This window comes from Lytechinus pictus, chromosome 10 (assembly GCF_037042905.1).
Source record: "Lytechinus pictus isolate F3 Inbred chromosome 10, Lp3.0, whole genome shotgun sequence".
NCBI classification, from domain to species: Eukaryota; Metazoa; Echinodermata; class Echinoidea; order Temnopleuroida; family Toxopneustidae; genus Lytechinus; species Lytechinus pictus.
Window position 1 is genome coordinate 21,524,125 of NC_087254.1, and position 19,611 is coordinate 21,543,735.

Here is a 19,611-nt window from a genome sequence, read left to right on the forward strand (position 1 = left end):
TTAAGCAATGATTTATCATAACTTAATCACAAGTGCAATAGACAAATGACCTACCATTGTAAAGCTTAGAATCTCCTCTTTCATCTGATATGACTTAGATTATTCCTCATTCACGCATGAGTGAGCAAAAACAATTTGAAGAAAGGATACCAAAAACTGATTTGGCGAAGGGTATCTGAATTTCAAAAAGAAAATCACATGCCTAAAAAGTTCAATATCTGCTCTTTTATTTGATACCTTTATCACAAAAATTGGTCAAGAAGTAATAAGTTATATTCCCTCGAAACAATGCTTGTATTTTTCTATAATTTCATTAAATAAAACGTGTTTTCACCGGTTTCCCACAGAAGTTATCGTATGGTTAACAAAAGACTTAATGCATGGCTGGTCGTCAACAAAACGGAGTGTCGAGTGAGTTTGAACGCTAGCCTGTAAAACCTCTTCATTTTATGAAATTATTAAAATTCAAGCCTTATTTCAAATAACCAGAACTTTGTTATTTCTTGACCATTTTCGGTAATTGAGGTATCAAATTAAAGAGCAGATATTGAACTTTTTAAAAATGTGGTTTTCTTTTTGAAACCCAGATACAGCCCGCCAAATGACTTTTTGGCATCCCCTCTTCAAATTGTTTTTGCTCACTCATGCGTGAATGAGAAATAATCTAAGTAATTTTAGATGAAAGAGGAGATTCTAAGCTTTACAAAGGTAGGTCATTTGTCTATTGTATTTATGATTGAGTTATGATAAATCATCGATAAATCTCGGTTTCGTTTTTTCTGGGACGCACTGTATATCTTAGTTGGATGGGTGTTCATGTGCCAACTTTAGTCCAGATAAGGAGCATGCTAAGTTGAATTAGAAAATATTAATTACAGATTATCAGTTACTCAAAATTTCCTTTGTGGGGCATGTGGATTCTATGTGATAGCTGAAATGAATTACTAGTACATATTGATGCAATTATATAATTACCAATACTTAAAGTTTCCATTTTGCCTTTTATAGCTGAAATAGATTACATATGGATACAATTAATTTGGAATATTGCTTGGTGTTCTCTTAGCATTGATTGAGTTGAAGGCAATTTTGGATCAGACTTTTATGGAGTGCCAGTCATAGACTTACTATTCACAAAATACAGATTGTTTCAATCCTTTTAGTGTCCCCAAAATAAATTTTGATATAGAGAAAGAGCATTCAATAGAAGTGTGGATTTAAATTCTTAAGTCTGAAGTTAAACCACCCACTGATTTTAAATGAATGATACTGTTTGTGTAATTTAGGACTTGATCATCACATTCTATTTCAGTGCAAAATGGACTTAATTCTTCAATATTTTCTTAATATATGTTACATGTTTCATGTTAATGCTAGGATTATTTTAATGAAGAATTTTACTCACAAATCAGTTGTATAAAAATACCCTTGTAAATTCGGCTCGGTGTAAAAATACCAACTCAATTAAGTGTTATTAATTTGGTGCAGAAGATCTACAGTATGATTTTAAAATGTTACCCTTTCCATTAGTTCGACATTATAATTCTAATTTTCTTCTCAGAATATTTCTTTTTTAATCTACTGTACATGGAGAGGCTTTTGGAATTTTTTTGCAAGGGGATTTAAGACTGGTCATTTATACCTCTGTCATTTATACCTCTGCCATTTTTACCTCTGCCATTATTACCTGGCACCGTAAATTCATCTTTTTACCATCAGACTTTTAATAGAAATATTGGGAAATTAACATTTGTCTATTAGTATTTAATTAAAAAATACTTGTATAGTGGATACAGCTCTCTGAAAGTAGATAAGTCTCTTATGATAGACATGATAATATATAGATATACTGTATGTTTTTAGACTTTATTTGTATTTATAATGATTGGAAGTCGATCATTGAATGATATTTAGATCTTTGATGAAATAAAGATACTATTTTGAAAATAAGATGTTCTCTTTTTATCATTTTTTTTTAAATTTTTCATGGAGGAAAAAATATCATTGCTCACTGTATGTCAATTTCATTTCACAGCTGTTCTTTATGCACTCCTTATCTTAGTAATAATTGACAGTGGCACCATAACACTTTGAGCACACAAAAGATTGAGGGGCAAATCATTTTGTTCATAATGGTTATAGCCCCTCCAAACGTTTGAACGGAACATTTCAGCGCCACTGACAACCATTGCATACTTGATACCATCACGTATCAGAAACCTCGTCCACTTCCTCCTCCTCCTTTTTCTTCTGCTCTTATCTTTCTCTTCCTCTTCGTCTCCCTCGTCTTCTTCCTCTTTCTCTTCCTCTGCTTTTCCTTTTCTTCCTCCTTTTCCTTTCTCTTCCTCTTCCTCCAGCCTCCTCATTATTCTCCTCTCTCTTCTGTCAAGAAGGCATTCTCATGAAGAATTTTGTCAGTGATTTTCTCTTACTAATTTGCTCTCAGCCAAGCAGATGTGAGGAGAGTCTGTGAAATTCACAGACGAAATCTTTTCGAAACGCTCTCTTGTGAATATATACCTCCAATGATAATCCCCTCACATCAGTTACCTGTCTAGATCAGCTAATATTGGACCAAAACTTCATTAAAAAGGTTTGCATTGATTATTGTACAAAACAGAAGAGAACTTCAAACAGCTTCAAACTCGTATTTATAAACTTGTGTTTGTAACTTGATCATCCACTGTGCTTTAATAGCAACCTCTATAGGGATGGGGTGGGGGTCTTGCACTGCAGGCTCTCACTCCACCCACCCGTGATAATTATCCTCCTTTTGGTAGTCTGTTTTATCTTATTATATTTAGTTTGATTTGAGCTTATTATAGTTTACAAATTTAATAATCATGCTAAGAAACATTCAAAAGAAAAGATCTTACTTTAACCTATGCTATAAGAGGCCAATTATTGATTTGAATATGTTTTAGGGTTAAACATGGAAAATTGTAAACCATAATTTGTCAAGTATATGACCTAAGTATTTTTTGTTTTGTTTTAATGTTTCTTAACTATTATCTGTAAGGGCCTCTATATTATTATATACCTCTCTCTGTATGTCATAATTATATTTATTTATGTAATTGATTTCTAACTGTGTTTCAATGTAATTGTCCATAAAAGTGTTTATTTGTAATATTGAGAATGATCCAATATGTGTGGATTTTAATCATTGAATTATGAAACTAGCAGCTTAGGCATGGGCCGCGGTAGCAGTTAGGAGGGGGCTGGAGGGGGCCACTTTTTTCCAAAACCATGTTAAACAACAACAAAAATGACCAGATTTCAAAACCGTTTCGCGGCCCCTGTTAGGGAAATCGTAAGTATAGGCAGTAATCAGGGGCTGATCCAGGATTTTCCAAAAAATTAAGGGGGGCACATTTTCCCCGATAATTTTTTTACAAGCAACAAAAAAAGGGGGAAGGCCCTGGCTTTCAAAAGGGGCCGGGGCACGCTGTGTTATAACGGCATATTTTTCTATAGTGCCTATCAAAAGGGGGGAAGGGCTGGCGGTTTCCCCCCCCCCCCCCCCCCGATCCGCCAGTGAGCGTAATGAGAGAAAAAAAAGAGGAGCATAGCATACCGCGCAAAAAGTTGCTTAATGCAAGTCCCGAGCGAGTAAGAAAAATAAAAATCACCTTTTCATGATGAGAATCTAGCTTAAAGCAGACATGATCAGAAAATAACATACACTTTTCCTTTTCTCTTCTTTTTGTTCTTGGTTGTAGGCCTGTATTTTGGGCCGGGCATGGCCCAAAGTCCCAAACCCCGGCTGTGCGCCAATGCTATGCGGGTGTGGTCCTGAAACAGAGCCCCCTGAACCTCTTTGATATCAAGACATCTTCCCGATGCCTGCTATTTTTTAAAACAAATCCTTTCCTCAACACATTACTTCAACACGTTGCGTAATAAAAATTTTCAGGGGGCACAACATAGCAAATGTGGCAAAAAAAGTTGCTCCCGAGCGGGAGAAGCGAGCGAGAAAAAATCACGTTGAGACTCTAGCTTTGAGATAGATCTAGAATGACATGATATTCAGAAAATTACACAATATCTCACAATTCCTCTCCTTTTCTTTTTTTGATCTTGGTTTAAAACTTTTGGGGGGCATGGCCCAAACCCTTCCATCTGTATGCCAGTGTTCATGATGCGGGTGGGGTCCGGGACGGAACCTCTTGATATGGAGCCATTTTAATCTTGCAAGCGTAAAGCTTTACTTAGTTACAAGGGACATAACATGTATAAGGGGATGTGTCTAGCCTTGGCTTTAAATTAGGACTTTTTTTGTCCAGATTGAGACCGTTGTTGCATATGACCTTATCCAGTTTATAATCAGGTGATAATAGACTTCATACACAATGTTATACGCCATCCATTTTTCTTCCCGTTAATTCTTTATTTTCAATCCTCGGCAGCCCGTTGCTAAGTTCTTATAATGGTCCTTCTCCTTTTCTTCTTTTTTCTTGTTCCTTTTCAGTTCTTCATTTTTTAATTTAGCCTTTGGCTCATTCCATTCTACCTTCATTTCCCGCTTCTTTTTGCCTCCTTTCTGTCCTTATATATCCCCCATTCTTTCCCATGCCATTTTGTCATTTAATTCACTTTGTTACTATAATTTCCGCGGGATGATTTGTTGATTCTTTCTCACGGTGTTCTTCTTTCCTTCCTTTTCCCTTCCGTGATCGATTGTTATGTTCTTTCTTTCCCTTTTCTTCAGTTCACTTTTTCCCTTTCCCTCATACCCCCCCCCCCCTTCCCTCCCTTCAGGCTCTGTTCTATGTAATTTTTTTTTTGGGGGGGGGGCTTGAGAAATTTTCGATGTTGGTTTATTCAATTCAATATAAATGGTCTATATTGTAGGTAACCTAATACTGACTTAGCAGATATAGTGGCCCCCCCCCCCCCCCCATTATAGCCTATTTCAATATCATGCGAGGAAACGTTACTATTATACAGCGATTAAGCGAAAAAAAATCACATTTTCAAAATGTTGAGAATTTTTCATCTATAACATGCATCGGGGTCTGATGGGTGTTATAGATGAAGGCATTTAACGATAGGGGGTAGGACTGGTTATCATGAAATGGGTTTGTGACTTTGTGAGTGTTGGTCTCTTTAAGAGCGATATTACTCTCAAAATTTAGAGACTTTCGACCTAAAAAGGTAGGCCTACTATAATAGAAGATGGCAGGAGATGGGGTTTTAATGTCAATGATACCCCTTTAGAAATATTACGAGGGAATCTGCACCAGGGAGATTTTTTTTGGGTTTGTTTGTTTGAAGTGAAATCTTGCATTTATGCACTTTATCTTCCAAATAAATGTAAATCTGCAACATCGTTAAATTACTATGGGATACTCAACATAAACGCTGCAAAAGAATACGACCCAGTGATCACTGCCCTGTATAACACAAAAGTCTATACACAATATGAGAATACAGTCAAACCATTCTTTATGTTGCTTCTAACATGGGGCGGGGACTATCGCCATGAGAATATTAGGGATGCGGCAAACATCGATTTGCCCTGCCCAATGACAACAAAATGAAAAAAAAATGAATCCATTGCAAAATGTGTTTGAAAAAAAAAACATCTGAAAGCTCTATAAAACCATCAAACTTGACATAAAAATACTATTAAACATATTTTTTGTTCAGTGTGCTTCACGTGCAAAATTCTGCATTATAATTTGGCGCAGAGCGCGCCGAAAATTTTGGACATTGTCTTTACCTACCCCCTCTCGCCATCTGAAACATGGATCAACACTCTTGACTCTAAATTATTTATTCAATAAGTTTAGCCTCAATCAGGGAATAAATTATGTAGCGACAGAGCCATTTCTTTAAAAAAAATCCTAAAAAGAATGACAAATTAAAATTCGGCTTGACAAAACACGGACAGGTTTAGAGTTAAAACTTCAGTAGGCCTATTGTTATATTCGTGGTGGGTATATAGGGATGTAATACACAAACATATAACGTCCTTAAAGGCTTAAAGAGAGCATGTTTTCTGCATTTCGATGCATGTGTTTTTGTGAGGGAGCGTTGAGCGACCGAGCGAGAAAAAAAAAATCGAATTTGAACAGTAAAAAAACTTTGATTTTAAGGCCTACATATGTATCTATTTTTTTATTTTGTGGTCGATTTATATTTTTTTTTGGGGGGTGTGTGCTTGAGCGATTGGGGGGGGGGGGGCTTCAGTCCCCAATGCCCCCCCCCCCCCCCTTAAACCGCTCCTGCATGCTCCCCTTCCTCTCTTTTTTTCTTTTTTAAAATGTTTATCCCGGTGAAACCCCCCGAGGGAGGGGGCAACTAGCCTACCCCCTCATTACGCCACTGCAGATCTTGTTCATTTTGACTGCATGGAATTTGTCGTGGTACCCTTGTTAATTTGATACACATTTACTTTATTCATTTACTTTTGTTCATCGCTTATCGCGTCACTGCACCCAAGCCACGCCCATTCAGACACGCCCTCTTTCCTTCACCCGCGGAACTCCATCATTCGCCTATCAGGCCCAGTCTCCCCAGCCCGGGCCGCCCGGATGGAAACGGCCACGCCGGTCTAGCCGTCTAGCCCATCGGCGCGACATGCATGTGTTTACATGCTCTCTGCTAAACTCCCCGCGAGCATATAACTTGGAGCTGAACGGTTCTGAACTCGCATGATATATTTCTGACTGCCATCAGCGGATATAAGCAGGCATATCTGAGATTATATCCTACATAGAGTAAATCCTGTATAGTGATTGGTTCAAGTAGCATCATGTGACCGAATATATTTCAACTATGATGTTGCGTGACGTCAGACCTCGATATATTTTTGGATATACCAATATTCTGACGTCATTATTTCACAAAACTGGATATCTCGGCGCACCGGCTTGCGCGCTCTCTCTCTCCCGGGCGCGCAAGTCCAGCGCGATGCGTCAGCGCAGACACTAATCTGCGTTCCGCTGGGCGCGGTGGCTCGGAGAAAAGTAGGTAATTCAACAGGACTTTGCATGCTCAGCGCATAGATTTTGATTTTGGATATAAATTATTAAAAGTAGGATATAAAGCAAATATATCAGGCGTTTCATTCGAAAGCATAGTGGGAATTATTAATCCTCGGTTGGACTGGCAAAACTACTATATTTCCCTCGGGGCTTCGCCCCTCGGGAAAAAATAGTAATTGCCAGACCAACCTCGGATAAATAATTCCACTATACTTTCTCAAAGCCCGATATATTTGTTTAATATTAGCAGGTATCGTATTTGTCTCGAGATTACATACCGTATGGGTACTAGTATTCAACCCGGCATAATTCAAAGATTTTGACATATTCCCCAAAATATTTAGAAATAGGGAATTCATCTTAATTTCACACCTTTGTTATTTCCAGGGTAATCTGTTGTCGATATTTTCTTTGTCAATCTGTCGACTGTATGCGCGGAGGATCGAATTATGCGGCGATGGCCTTTTGCACTGAATGGTACTAGTATTCAACCTAGTGAGGATTGATAGCAAATCTCAAAAGGGTTTAGATTGCTAAATTAGATCTAGATCTATGTAAATTTCTGGCTTTGATTAATTCCCTGTTTGGTCTCATCTCAAATGGTCTAGTCCATAGTCGGATGGGACAAGGGCAGATTGAGAGACAGGGCCATCTTTCATCGCTAGGTTGAATACTAGTACCGATGGGTTGAATACTAGTACCAAAAACCGTCGCCGTATAATTCGATCGCCCGCGCACACAGTCAACTGGTTGAAGAAAAAAATAACGGAAAAAGAATAACCAGCATTTGCTCTTGGAAATAAAACGGGTCTGAATTTCAGGTAAATTCTATATTTCTATATATTTGAGGAAACTCTCCAAACGGGTTGAATACTAGTGCCCTTACGGTACCGTACGGTAGTTAGATTAATTGGAAAACTAAAGTGGGTCTGAGTACCGGTATAACGTCAATTTTAAAAAGTTATTCGTATTTATTTTATATCGTAACGCGTTCTCTGTGTGTGGCTGTGCAGCTGTGACTGTGTCTGTGTGAATTGAAAGAGGGACAAATTGAGGGCAGGGAGATCTTTTTTTAATTGTGTTTCATTAAAATTGAAATTCCTCACAAGTGTTGAATCATCATCTCACAGTGACAGACGGCCTAAGCAAAGCCAAAGCGGGGCCAAAGCAACTAGGCCTATTCAATTCAATTCAAGGTTTTATTAAAAACATGAGTCGCAGCCAAATGGCTGAATTGGTCATGACTCATGTATACAAAGTAAAAACATTTAAAAGACTCATTACATATTTCAAACATTAAAAAGCAGTAACCTTTGTAAAAACTGACATGAGAAATATGTGTATAGGCAAGAATACTCAGGCAATGAAAATTTATATACATGTACATAAGATAATGAGGAAAAGGTAAATTAAGATAAGAATATAAAAACAAATAAGTAAGCTGCAAAAGATCAATAAAAATACATGGATATTAATAAAACAGTTGATTTCCTCATTCATGAAAAAACTTGATATTGCAAGTAGGCTGGTATTGTATTTGTATTGCTTTCAAATGAGCAATGGGTTTATTGATTAATGATTGGGCATGTCTTTATTCAGGAGATCTATGAAATATGGTATGGGGCTATTGCGAAATCGATTTGTCTTACATTTGTATTGCTGATATCTAGGAGTATGTCGGAGATTGATGGTTAAGTTTTTTGGAGGAGGTAACCAGGTACTGAATGTTGGATGTTTGGTTAAAGACATTGCGAAATCCAGGCTGAGTTTCTCCCTTCTGTATTCCAGAGTAGGAATTTCACATGATAGGCAAGCACTGGCATAATCTGTGTAGTTTGGGCCCAACATGATTCTACAAGCTCTTTTTTGAATTTGCTATGAAGTATGATCATGCGAATGTGCCGCAATACGCCAGACGGTGGCCTGTACTTATAGAGAAGAAGAAGAAGAATGAGGCAGAATCTGTTGACTTGTCCTTTTCTTTTTTGCTTTCTTAACATTACTCCCAGTCTAAAATTATTTAAGTCTAACTTTAAGACTAATACCTCAGAGGCTCAGCAATTTGCTCTACGGCGGCCATATGGCGAGTCGAAAACAGCTGTTTTAACATAATAGATCTAGTTCATAGAGTCTAGATCTATCTAGAGGTGGTTTGAATAAAAATTAATAAAACTACTGTTTTCGACTCCCCGTACGGCTGCTGTAAATTACAGTGTAATGTTAGAGCAAATGTGACTGAGGTGAGACTTTGACTTTGGTAACTAGGCCATTCTGTGATTTTAGGAAGTGGTCACCAAATTGAATCTACCTCCTTTCAAACATGTAAAGATACCTCGTTTTAGATATTTATGTAAAATTCTATGTTTACGATGCAAAGCTCTTAACTGGTTCCTTCTTTCCTTGTGCGAAATTAATTGGGCTCAGATTTCCGAGGGTGGTCAAGTTTTCAGTTGACATTGAAAATTCCACATAAGGGTTTAATTAGTCAAATGTGGAATTATAATTTTGTTATTAATCCATCTACCTCACATTCCCTGCTCTTCAAGATCACTCACAAAGTTTTAAAAAAATGATTACAAAATCGATTCTCTAAATAAATAAATCACAAACAAGATATATTATAAGGGGATAAATTATTTTGATAATATACTGGTACTATATCTCTTCTTGAAAATGGAAACCAGGGTGTACAATTCTGGAGAATTTTCCGTAGCTGGTTTCCATTTTCACGAGTAGATTAAACTAAAGACAGATTACAAGTGAGAATCTATTTAATTAAATCTCATTATCTGTCTTTATCTACTCTTCACTCTTCGTCAAGACAGTTGTTAAGGGAGAGTCGATCTGGGATTTGTTTGGCTCTTCATGCAGACTTGATTAGGTAATTTTTTTCTTGTTTTTACTGCTTTTGGGGTTCTAGCGCTATTGTATATCATTTGGACTCTCTTCTTCCTCTGGAGTCTGGTTACCATGTCGAATTGGAACAATAGAAAGCTCGCTGCACAGGCCAAGATAGATGAATCAGCCTCAGATCTAAATAAAATCAGTCAAGAGATCTGGTCCCATCCTGATCGAGCTTGGTTACAATGAACATCATGCTCACAAGATTCTCACCGATTACCTAGAAAAGGAAGGTTTTGAGGTAAGATATGTTTTTTCGGAGGTAGGGAACGTACGCAGTGTCTCTGTCAGGCCTATAACAGAGAGAAAAAGATACTTGTTAGATATCTGACATTACACGAAATCGCTGTAGACTGAGGCCCGTATTCTGAACTCGGGTTTAAATCAAACCCTGGTTTAAAGTTTTGGTTTAACTATATGGAGAGCCAATTGGGGTACAAATCCCTAAGAGTGCACATCAAATTTATTAACTCATTATGACACCCAAATTGTCTGTAAATGATAACTGAAGTATTTTTCTTCATTATGAAAGGAAACAGAAAGGTAAACATATGAAATATGCAATATAAACAGAATTTTTGGCTCTATAATTTTAGCACAGAGTTAGACTGTGGTCTAAGTTAAACCTGACTTCAGAATACAGGCTAAGAGTCCAAGGGAAATCGTATTGGTCAGGCAGGTTAATGATAAAAACAATTTATTCTTCTTAAAATTTTTAAACTATTTTATTTATTTTAAAATCATTTTCAAAGCTTTTTGATTGGGCCAATATTATTGTAGGTGATGGAGTTAAAGGAGGAGATTGAAACTAGGAAGAAGAATGGAGAAACACTTTTTAATTGTGGAGGGAACATCCATACTGTTTACAAACAGTTGAGTTTTTATATTTTCATATTTTTTCAAACAGATTCTGTTATAAGTTTTATTAAAAATGGAGTCTGTTGCTAAGAAATGGTTTCAATTCCATCATGGATAGATGGTTTGAGTTTCGCATTTCTTCTTTTCATTCTATTTTTTTTTCAATTTAAATAGTGATGAATGGAAGGGAAAGTATAAAAATTTGTGAAATTAGAATGAAATTGGGAACCAGAAGTATGACCACCATCTCTTTTATGGGGGAGGGAGGAGATGGATTGCCATTTTGTACCAATGCATGATGAACTTAATAAATCTGATAGTCAATGATAAATTCTATTTTGCTTCAATTGCACAAGGCATGCATAAAAATAGTGAATTCATAAACAATACCATTGAGAAGCATGAATGAGCATGAGAAAACAATTTTCCAAAAAAATTTAGGAACTAGACAAGCTCTCAGTTTGTTAACTAAAGTGAACGAAGTCTACATTTAGGCCAATTTTTTTTTCTTTCAGTTCTAATTTGTTAATTAAACATTATTTGTGCTCTTCAAATCCACTATTTTGATGTGGGCCGGGAAGGCCAAGTGTATAAGAAGACATATTTTTAATGGAGATATAGATAGACACAGTCACACAGACATGACCCTCTTCATTTAATTTGTTCTTCGTCTCCATTATATTCATGTTATATTAGATGATGTGATGTTCCTGTTGAGTTGCTGTTGTACTATTATTAATTTCCTCTCATCGACAATCAAGCCTCCCTTACAATAGTAGGTGTTTATTTTCAAACCCTACATTAGGTTACAAGAAATTATCACCTTGAGACTGCATTCAAGGCTACATATGGATCTGATACTGGCGTCCATGTTTGTGTGATCTGTGAATACGATGCTCTTCCTGAAATTGGCCATGCCTGCGGCCATAACCTGATAGCTGAATGTGGAGCAGGTGCAGGTCTAGGGATCAAAGCTGCGTTAGAGCTTGATGACTCTCTGGTTGGCAGGGTAAGCTTATATCTTTTTTTACGAAAAGTCCTCTGTTTATAATTGTAAGGAGGTGTTTCTTGTATGGTTGTCAAGAGGTGTTTATTGGATCAATAAATAATAAAGCTGATTTTAGTCTCTATGACCTGAGGTGAACCTTGGTTCTGTTATTCTGTTGATCAGGCAGACATAAATAGGAAATCATTTTCCTGGTATTGCATCGCAATTTGCTCCACATTCTGCATAAAGTCTTTTGTATGACATATTTTTACATAGGACTGTACATTACTTAGTTGAGAGCTTTTCTTTTATGACCAAAATTGCTATTCAAATTTGTAAAGCAAAATTATTCCCTGATTAATCACTAAACAGCGATCAATGCAGCATATGTCAAAAGAAATTACATAGTGCTACACACTTTCATCCAACTTGACAATCCGACTCAATCTTTATTATATAGATTGTACAATAAGTTTGTAGGAACGTCAAGACACTATAAAAAACTAAATGCCATTGGACATATGCTCTTCCAGTCATAGTTTACAAAGTTCTTGATATTCCTTCTTGACACACAGCATAATGATGATAATTATAATAATATCCTTGATATGAATACACAAATTTTCACACTTTCAGGTGACGGTGCTTGGTACGCCAGCAGAAGAAGGAGCAGGAGGAAAGATAGACCTGATTAACGCTGGAGCCTTCAAGGATATGGACGTAGCTATGATGGCACATCCATATGCTTACACAGTACCACAACCTCTACACTTGTCAATGCTAGAGTAAGAAAGATTAAGTGCTTTCCACAAAGATTATATCATCTACTAGTTCTAAATAAGATGATCATGAAGCTGTTACATTTCACATTTTCAAAATTTTTCAATATCAGGATACTGTATCCTGGTGGGTTTTTGATAAAGCTGTTGCTAAGTTATGAACAACTTAATGAGTGATTGGTGATACTTTCTTGTGTTGAATGACAAATATAAGATTTTAATTGGTGTTGATTTAGTTCCGAAGAAAGGGTCACTCGTAACTAACGAATAGCTTATGAAACACCCTCCTGATTATGTTTAAAAAACAGAAAGTGTTCTAAGAAAACTTGATGAAAATGTATAAAGTGATTTATGATATCATTTATCACAAGGTGATTTGTATACAGAGCTCATGTGGCTGTACAGTAGAATGGAAAAGTCCAGCCCTCACATTAGCACAAGCAGCGGGAAGGCAATAACATTGGGTGTCCAACTCACTTCCCCGTATTTCCCTACAAATTAGCAATTGGGGTTCTAAGGTGCCTTGTTCTCTCTCTCTGTGGCTTACCCGAGTGGGCATGGACTAGTTATGACTATGGACAACATCACTTCAGTAGAGGTGTATTCTCTACTATTTTCTTACTAAAGGAAAGAAACGCCATGACTTAAAAGGCGACATTCAGAACCTCAACGCCATGGTCATTTTTCACAGGTATGCCAATTTTCAGTCTAAAGTCTGAATTCAGACTATTAAACATATTTTCTGCCATTTAGAAACAATTTTTGGCATTTAGGAAAGTGGTCATTTTGAATGACTTTTAGACTTTTATCAATTCTAATTGATATCCTTTTTTTCTTACCTTGAAGGTTAACAATACACTACACTGGCCTAGCTTCCCATGCGTCTGCTGCTCCTTGGAGAGGTTTAAATGCCCTAGATGCAGCTGTCATGTGCTACAGTAATATATCGGTCATGAGGCAACAGTTTAGACCGGAATGGAGAGTTCACGGTAAGTAAATTGTAGAAGTTCTGTGTATGAGCAAAATTTGGGGGACAAAATCACAGAATTGACAAAAGTACAATTTATTGTGCCTGCTCAAATTGCCTCTGATATGAGATCTCTTGGGCTCTGTGCAGAGAGATTCGCATTGAAATGCAACCGAATATCAAACACAATATCCACGTGAATGCTCCTGATGATTGGTTGAAACTCAAGTTATGTTTGATTTTTTAGGTGTATGTAATTGCAATACTTCCTGGAACAACCCTAGGACCAATTGGTATATGCATTTTAGGAAATTAATCTCATATACACACAGCTCATTGAATTGCAGACCAGTCATATGTAGATAAGTAGCAAGGACAGTCTCAGTAACTAAAACTTTAAAAGTTTACAATTGGATTGCTAAGGATCTCTGATGTTTATTTATGCATCCTCATTTCAGAATAATGAGAAGCTTAGATATGTAATTTCTGAAGGTTTCCATGGTGAAGAAGAATAGTGTAGTAGGTTTCACTGAACACCATGTATCTTTCTTGGGCAAGTGTTGGTCCTGAAAAGGACAACCCAAACTTGACGTTTCGACAAGTGTGTTCTTGTCGTCTTCAGGAGAAAGCTTAGATATCTTTACATTCATATTTCTTATATCATTGGTTATCTTATCTTGACTCTTAGTCACTTAATTCAGCAATTTATCCAAATAATGGTGCAAAGTCAACTCTCATGTAAACAAATTTTTATAACAGCCAGGAAATTCTCATCACAGGAAAACATTTGGAAATGCAGGGAAAGTTTTTAGAGCAGAAATCCTGCTAAAAGATGAGGCGTTGACTTTTGTTAATTTACCCGAGTCAAACATCATTCACTTCTTAATATCTGTGATTCAGGTATCTTCACCAATGGTGGTGCCAAGCCAAACATCATTCCAGAGGAAGCAGAACTCCTGTACTATCTGAGAGCTCCTGATAGTAAGCAACTTGGTGTCCTCAAAGAGAAGATCGTTGGGTGCGCCCGAGGTGCAGCAGTAGCAACAGGGTGTGAGGTATGACAGAGCTCCTGATTGAAAATTTGCAAATTCTGGTGGGTGTTACATATATCTAATTTGACAATTCATTAGAAATCACTTTGGCCTAGTGATAAGGCCTCAGAAACAGTTGGAGAAGGAGTCCAATCCTTTGCATGTGTTAGTTGTGCAAGGTTTTATTTGTTTGTGAATGAGTGCAAATGAACAGAGGGATTGATGACATAACCAGTGTTTGCCAGCTTTAACCCACCCACTTTCAAGGTTGAATGCACAACTGCAGATTCACTCCTGGTGGATTAAATATGATATGATTTGAATACTTTGAGCCAAATATTTGTTGACCCATTGACAAACATATAAGGTCATGGTGTGATTGCGTTTGTGAAGTTGCGGTAAATGAAGATTGTTCTTATGATCAGAACATTATTTTGTGTAAATGACAATGTGTATTTCATTTTACTCTACCACACCAATGGTTTAGTAAACTCTGACATACGATGTATCATCATGAACCATTCCTCGTTGCCCCGCCCCCCCCCCACCACCCAATCAGCCAAATATCCACAAGTTTAAACCTTAAGCAACTAATTACTTCAACAGTCAAGACTCAAGCAAGAATCAGTTAATATCATGTGCATTCCCCATCCTTCGTATGTGGTCCCTGACTTGAAGTTGAGGATTATCATTGACTTGAGTAGAAGTAGATTGCCCCTTTATTCAGTTTTCCTCTCCAACTATTTCTCTCTTGTCTAGGTCAAGTTTAAACGAGGTTGCAACTACGATAATGTGATTCACAACGATGCCTTATCATTCTCCTTTGAGAGACACGCAGAAAGCTTGGGTTTCAGCTACCCCTCTGAGAGGAGAAGAGAGAAAGGTGGTTCTACTGACATGGGTAACGTGTCCTACGTCCTTCCAAGCATACATCCCAAGTTTGGCATTCCAACTGAGGCAGCTACTCACACACCCGGCTTCACCAAATGGGCAGGTATGTAACTTCTGCTGAGCCATAGGCCTGGTTCGGTGATTGGTTTTATGACTAAGTTTTATGCCGGTCGGTTGCTTTGATCACCGTATGCATTCATATCACAAGATTAACGTCTCAAAGAGCGGCAAACTTATGCGATGTTGAATCCATTCCTGTTTTAAACAAAAAAGGGCTCTAAAGGATTTTAAGTATATTCTATCTTGTTTGTTTGTTTTAATGTATTATGCGGAAAACAACATAATGGTGGAAAATATACAACAGAAAGCCTACTGGTTATCTTGAATCTTGATTGTAATGAGAAAAAAAATGTGAGGTAAATTATACCTTGATATACAATAGCTATGGTTTGGAGGAATTTCATGTTAAACAGCTGTTGGTAGAACAATGCCCTGTAGTAGTCATCAAATCATTTCTTGATTGTTGATTCATATGTACCAAGGCAGGGATTAAACTTGAGTATTGATGGATGTGTTTTGTTTAATTACAGGCCTGCCTGGAGCACAAACACCCACCCTGATCCAAGCCAAAGCCATAGCCATGACTGGTATCCATGTGATAGACCCCGATACTAACCTACTGAAGACTGCACAGGAAGAGTTCCAGAAGACTGTCACTGGCCTCACATAGCATCGCTAGGAGTCACACACCCACCCTGATCCAAGCCATAGCCATGACGGGTATCGATGTGATAGACCCTGATACTAACCTACTGAATACTGCACAGGAAGAGTTCCAGAAGACTGTCACTGGCCTCACATAGCATCGCTAGGAGTCACACACCTACCCTGATTCCAGCTAAGGCCATGGTCAACACTGAACTGATAGATGAAGCAACATCGTTCTGCAGATCACCTGGAAAGAGTTCCAGAAGACTACTAGGGGCATCAAGTAACCTTAATTGTTATGGAAGTTCTGAGTGGTATAAAAAGCAAATGAATGTTTACAAAGTGTTTATGCCATATTTACTGCCATAGATGTAATTCTAATATATCATTTAATGGAAAATATATTTTTGAATTATTTACAGAGATGTTCTATCGATGATGAACTCAGAAAAATATGCATGTGTTGTTGCTCAAATGGAAAGTCTCTGCGTTTGGGCATACGTGCAATTTAGTTATACATGCAAGGGCATGGTCAAGACTTGTACTGATGGGAATCCAACACCAGCTTCCTTAATGCTGGGAGCCGGGCTAGGCTGGAACTCGGAACCCGGGGATTTGGGGGATTTCCGCTGGGTCGAACCAGTCTGGGTTGAGAGCTAAAACAGCAGAGATCAATAATAAGTCTTGGAAAAATACCAAATAAACAGCGAGATAATGTAACTATTTACCTCCATGTGTGAACTGAGTTCATATTTACTCCAGATAATCTAACTTAATTGATCCTTAACATGAATTTCAGCCTCATAGAGCAACAAAAACGACCTTATTTTGGCTTCAATCGCGACGTCTTCGTTCAAATTCTTAGTCAAATTTCGCCAAATGAACGTAGAGGGCAGCAACACTGTTGACTTCGCTTCGTGTTTGCCGCTTGTAATCGCTAATTTCTGCTCATATCCTTAAGAATATACGGCAGAGTGAGACCCTAAATCTGAGAATTCGAACGATGAAATCAAGACCGAAGCCGAAATAAAGCTGTTCCTGATGCTCATGAGGTTGAAATGAGATTGGTACTTGGGAATTGACTCTGATAAAAATTTAGGTTAAATTAGTTCGCTGACATCGCAGGATATGAAAATTCATTAGGGCCTAGCGTAACCCTAGCGAGACCAGGCTTCTAAAGCGGCTGCAGCGGCGGTGTTGTGCGGTGGCTCCGACTTCCGGGCCGATCCAGGACCCAGAAATATTTTTTGCTAAACCTCCCGGTCCGGGTTCAAGACGGGTTTTCCTTCAGGGCCCCAACGTTAAGCTTCCAACGGAAGCTTTCTGGTAGACTTAAGATGACTGCCATTAGTAACTTTTGTTATACAAGTTCTGAGTGGTATAAAAAGCAAACAAATGTTTACAAAGTGCTATATTTACCTATGCAATGATGAAATCTATTAGTGGAAGTTATTTTTTGGTTATTTACAGAGATGTTATATTGGTGATGAATTCAGGAAAAATATGTGTGACTTGTTTACCAAATGGAAAGTCGTTTCTTTCACATGTACCTGCAATTTTGTGGTAGTACCAGTGAGTTGACAGCTGTTGACTTCTATTTCTTCTTCCTTCTTAGTACCTAATTATATTGGTTTATAGATTATGTCACTGGGTTTGCTCATGGAAGATTTTTGTCGCGAACGTGCAGTTTGGCCACCAAGATCAGAGGATGAGAGGAATTTAATATCCTCTATCTCATTGAGCTTGCATTTCAAGGATACATTGAAGACCCTTCCTTCTGCTTGTTCTTCCTTACCGATAAATAGTGCCTAGAACCATTTATTTTAGTAGGGAACAATCAGAAAAGGCTTTTTCTTCCCTCCTCTCCTGTGGTTCTTTAACAGTGAGGCCTCTGGTTTGGCACTACCAGTAACGAGGCCAACTTCTTCATTGATGAACAGGAGTTTGATCTTGTCCAAGTCAATAACGTGCTTTTGATATGCGACAGGAGAAATCTAGGACGGTAACTTGAGCTGGAAATCAATCTGCACCGGGGGGGGGGGGGACTTAGATTTGGTTTGGAAGGGGGTGTGCGACTGAAGGCTCAAAACCCATACCCATGTTTAGGGTCGTTTTGGCTAAAAAAGGTACCCATTATTAGGGAATTTCATTAAAAAAGGGGCCCATGTTTAAGGGTTGGTTTAAGAATGTATCCAACAAATAACTTTCAATTTCCATTCAAAAATGTGTTTTGTTTTTCTCTTTCCCTGTACTTGGGACTGGTGGGAGGAAAAAGACACACAGCAGAGATGTAAGTCACTAAAAAAACTCCTGAAATGCATGAAAAAATGTCCTCAAAAAGCACCAAACCAAAACATCCATACAGGAAGACAATTCCTGAAAACACTGAAATTGATGGCAAACTCGCAATGTACAGAAATATCCCAAAAATTTACATCTCTGTTACAAAGAATTACCTCTCGAATAACCACCAGCCCCCTGCTCTTAATCAACTACTGTTTACACAATCAAATACACATCATTGAAGTTATTGAAATTAAAGTACATGGAGATGATCTGTGTCCCGAAGAGTGTGAATGCACATGTTAAGAAGCCCGAACAGGAAACAAGTTTGAAAACAACAGAGACAGTACAAGTCAACCCAATAATTAACAACAAAATCATGAAGAGGTATCATTAGTCATAAAAAAACACATTCAATTTTCACAGTAGTTGTAACATAGAAGTGAAACAGTTATGATACTAGAGCAACTTTGCTCTACCATTTCTCAGTACTCTTTATGAAATTATGCCGTTACCAACTTTCAATGCTTGAAGTGTACTTCACTGTATGGTAAAACAGTTGGGGGAAAAGTCCACTATAAAGAAGAAAAAGCAACGCATCTAAGCCCGAGCATCTAAGTGGAAAAGTCTTCAGGAAAAATGCTCACTTAACCAGGCACTTTACTTGCTTTTTCTAAGTGTGACATTGGGCTGCGATAATTCTGTCAAAAACATTGGACATTTTCCCAGACAGTCTATTTCCCTGGCTTCTAACTTAGATACTTGTCTTAACATAAAATATCATATGACACTGAATTCTATAGATTATCTTGCATTTCTTTAGAGGAGTCTTAAATAGAATACAATATGCTGGGACAACTGGACTAGAAAGATTACCAAGTCCACTTAAAGCAATACTATAAAGTGTCTTTAGAGGGTGCCATTTTTCACCCATGACTTTTTATTTTTTAAGCTTACTGTGTTTGTTTTTGGTAGATATTGTCAACCTCCAAACGATTTGGCTTAAAATTGTTTACTTTTCATGTAATGACAAATTAAAGTTAAAATTTGAGGGTTTTGGGGGGATAAAAAACTCAACCTGTATTAGTATAGGAAAGTGCGTTTGTCCATTTAGGCATTTTTTTCAAGTCAAAACAAGTTCAGGGAAACTATGAATATGGCTGTCTTTATTAGTTGTAATTCATAATTTCAAACGGTTTTAACAAAAAAAAAT

At 37.5% G+C, this 19,611-nt stretch overlaps 1 pseudogene; it reads left to right on the top strand.

Moving 5' to 3' along the window:
* The first annotated feature begins 9,916 nt into the window (after nucleotides 1-9,916).
* Nucleotides 9,917-16,227, top strand: LOC129269984 (xaa-Arg dipeptidase-like; annotated as a pseudogene).
* The last annotated feature ends 3,384 nt before the right edge of the window (nucleotides 16,228-19,611 follow it).